Below are 4,167 nucleotides of genomic sequence, written 5' to 3' on the forward strand. Positions count from 1 at the left end.
TCACAATGTTTTATAATATAAAGTGTATGAAACCCATGACCAAAATACTCATGCATTCTGTCATTGTGTTACTTATCTTTGGAATTCTTCTGAAAATGAATTACTTTTTTTGCTGGGTATACCCCTGGAAGCCCCTCAAGGACCCCTGGGGGTACCTGGACCCCACTTTGAGAACCTCTGTAGATTTTTTTTAATCAAAAAGCTCATTTCTGGCAGTTTGTAAGTAAATAAATAAAATTACTGTAATTAAAAAAAAAAATCCATTGTTCTCAGGTGGGACAAGGCCCAAAATGATCACTGTAAGCAGAGTATTGATCACTATAAGCAAATTATTCATAACAGCATGGAATAATTCAGGACCAAGGTTTTTGATCAATATAAGCAGTTGATCACTATAAGTATGTATATATATATATACACACACAGATCCTTTCCCAAAAATTTGAATATCATGGAAAGTTTTCTTCCATAATTCCTTTCAAAAAGTGAAACTTTCATAGATTATAGATTCATTACACACAAAGTGAAATATTTCTAGCCTTTATTTGTTTCATTTTTCATAATTTTGGCCTACAGCTCCAGAAGACCCCCAATACAGTATTTCAAGAAAGTATTATAGTGTGAAGAAAATCAGCAGTTACTTCTCAGTTACTGACTCCAGCCTCAGTCCACTCCCTCTGAATCTCTGCCAAATTTTTTGAATCGTCTTTGCTTGACAATCCGCTGAAGTCCACAGTTATCCATGTTATTTCCATGATATTCAATTTTTTTAAAGGATCTGTATATATGTGTGTGTGTGTGTGTGTGTGTGTGTGTGTGTGTGTGCGTGTGTGTGTGTGTGTGTGTGTGTGTGTGTGTGTACACAAAGGGGAAAAAATCATTTTAGGAGTAGAATGTGAATCTGTATGAATTTTGCAATACAGATGTGGAGACAAAAGATCACTTTTTTCCCCTGCAAAATTACTCATAATTGGCCTAATTTTAATTTATGGATAATCTAGCATTGATGCATTTCTACTTGAACATGTCAAATTTGGAATGTTTATAGAAGATAGCAACATATTTTTGGCAAAATATTGTATAGGCCTACACAAAATTTAAGGCACAACAGGGCTGTGTCTACCCAGTTGTAGCCTAATTTAACCTCTGGAACAATTGTTTTGTCCCTGGAATATAAATAAATAAATAAATAAATAAATAAATAAATAAATAAATAAATAAATAAATAAATAAATAAATAAATAAATAAATAAATAAATAAATAAATAAATAAAAGTGCAAATAATAATAGGTAGATGTCCAAGAAGAATAAACGTGGGTCATTTATTCACTGGGTATGCAGTGTTATATTTTTCAGCCAGATGCAGGATGATGGCTCTCTCTCTCTCTCTCTCTCTCTCTCTCTCTCTCTCTCTCTCTCTCTCTCTCTCTCTACTTTATTACACTGGTCAGGTCTGCACTGCAGTCTATATATCCCCCCCCCATGTCTCATCTGTATCCATTTGTCTGATGTTATTTTTGTGTGTGTAATGTTAACAGTTTGAAATAAAGATTATTGGGAGGGAGGGGGGGGGGGGGTTGAGAGTGACGATGGGAAGTGAAGAATTTTGGCACTTTTGCGTTGCCGTAGTGTGACGTTGTGTCTGCGTCCAGGCCATTGAGGCTACGTGTGTCCTGGCGCCATTTTATGAATGGGATTTCAGGAAGCAAACATGCGCCGAGTACTGATAGCAACAATCTTTGAAAAAGTCGTTTTAAACCATGACTTGTCTTCACCTATCTACAAAACACAGGACTGATTATAAAAGCGATATACGGACAATAACAGACCGGTTGGTGGCGATCATCCGCTGCCTTCTTGCAACTTCATCACAAGAAAAACAAGACGTGCACGACAACAAAGAACACTGAAAACTTCGGGGCTCTTTGAAAAGCAGATCGGTAAGAATATTTAACGCTATATTTGTAAATCCTATTGTGCTCTGCTGCGATCTTACCATTAGCCATTTCGCTGGTTAGGCAGATAACAACAAGTTAGATGGCTAATAGTTAAATGACGTTGTGTAGACAGCTTTTTGTGTTACACATAGGCCTACAAGTAGCAGAGGCTAGCGTTAGCCACTCTACCCAGTGAAGAAATGCATGGGCCATCTACATCTTGTTAAAAACCTTCCACGTTTCTTGGAGTAAAACGTAAAAAGGCATCGGTTGCAAACATCTATTTTGTGCTCATTCTGGATATATCAATACACCATTTAACGGTGTTATTCGGCCGTTTAACGTTAACGTACATAATTCCGTTTGCTTTCGCGGCTATAAACAGACAATTGATTAAACTAACGTTACAGAGTACAGCCCATTGTTAGTGTGTTGCTGCTCACGTTAATTTACTGCGTGCATATTCTTCTGTTTGCGTGCACGGCCATGTAAGATGAGATCAAAACTAACGTTACAGACCGTTACAGTCTGTAAATCGTTTGTATTATTTATTTCCTTTTACCCCCACACTGATGCAAGCTCTATTTTGGACCAAACAGGCTTGAGATGAGCCATATGAAGCTGCTAGAGTCCAGCAGCTGCATAAATACAAAAATGTGAAATTATTATCGCTTATCGGACAAGAGAAGCAGATATTTGTCTGTTATAGGTATCAGCTCAAAAATCCCTCCTAGCAGCATCATAAAAGGCATTCAAATAGCTATTTTATTTTTCTAATGTAGCTCCCTTTGTTTGTTTCAGGTTGGGCCAATGGACAGCTTTGTCAGAGACACATTGGCGGAGTGGCAACTTCAAGACCTCGTAGATAGTTTTAAAGGTAAGGTTTCTATTTTATTTTTTATAAATATTCTTATGGAAAATTATTATTTCTTTAGCCGTAGCTTGGCCTCGCCTGCCCTATTGGCACGCCCGTGTGTGTGTGTGTTGCTCTCACTAAATATTATTGCATCAGTGATGTCACAATGCCTCCATGTGTATGTGTGTGTGTGCCCCCCGCCCCCCTTTTTGTTTTAATACATATAAAATTGTACTTCAACAAACTGTAATGACTAGTATTCATGTCCTCAATCTTTCTTGTTCACCTCTCGTCCATCTCTCTCCGCTGCATAGCTGGGTTTCGGAGGAGCCGGCCTTGTCCACCACGTGCAACGCCGTCAAAGAGAAAAAGACCTGTGACTCCCTCTGCCTGCAAGTGTTCTCGAGTCCAGGAATCCAAGTCCAGGACTCGTGACTCGACTCGAGGCACTCGTGACTCGGACTTGGCTATCCGCCTCTTCAATGAGACCCGAAACCCTCCACAAGCCCATGCCCCCCATGGACTTATCCCACAGACACTTGAAGACACTTGACATCTTTCATATGGACATTATTATCCCACGGCCATGGACACAACCATTACACATCACTTAAGGACTTACTGGGCATTTTATGGACTTATTACACGCCACGGACATTTACATGGACTCCACTATGTCACTTTCAAGGTCTGTTACTTTGCACTTTAATGCAAATTAATTTGAAAATTGCCTTTCTGTCTGCCTGATTTGTATTGCTGCGCTGCATACTGCACAAAGACAAATTCCTCATTTGTAACATGTTCATTATGGCTATTAAGTAAGCTTGAATCTTGAGACTATTGTTTATTTATATACTAGACTCCCCCTGCTAGTATTGACTTACAATCATTACAGTCCTTGATAATTACCCACCTATAATAACACACAATTTTATATAAAATTTACTTTTTGGAACACGGTGGAAAAGGAATATCTATGATGTGCTGCTGTGCGTGACTTTATGCCTGTTTTCTATTTGTATCTTTATGACTGTTTTATTTGACTATTGCACTATTTAAGGCAGATTTTGCTTTGCTTTGTTTTTTTTTATACATTATTTTTGGCTTGATGTGTTTTTTTTAATATATAGCCTACATAATATGCAACATATAGCTACAGAGTTGTCAAGTTTTTTGCTATTTGCAATGCACAGTTGTCAAATCATCATCCTTTGATTGATTTCTTATGTCCATAAATAAAATAACAAAAAGTTCACGGATCTGTTCTCCTTTAAATTATTATTGTTGTATGAATACTCACATATTATCATTTAAATCATTGTAATTATGTGCATTATTGAAGTGGTTCTCAACCTTTTTTAACCAAGTAGACT

The 4,167-nt window shown here is 37.5% G+C and overlaps 1 long non-coding RNA gene across 1 annotated transcript; it reads left to right on the top strand.

Annotated features, from left to right (window-relative positions):
* The first annotated feature begins 1,705 nt into the window (after nt 1–1,705).
* Nucleotides 1,706–4,019, top strand: LOC310798608. Its single transcript, XR_014553778.1, has 3 exons — nt 1,706–1,941; nt 2,740–2,815; nt 3,109–4,019. It is a non-coding gene; the product is annotated as an uncharacterized lncRNA (long non-coding RNA).
* The last annotated feature ends 148 nt before the right edge of the window (nt 4,020–4,167 follow it).

Source organism: Poromitra crassiceps (assembly GCF_964638095.1).
Source record: "Poromitra crassiceps genome assembly, chromosome: 25".
Lineage (NCBI taxonomy): Eukaryota > Metazoa > Chordata > Actinopteri > Beryciformes > Melamphaidae > Poromitra > Poromitra crassiceps.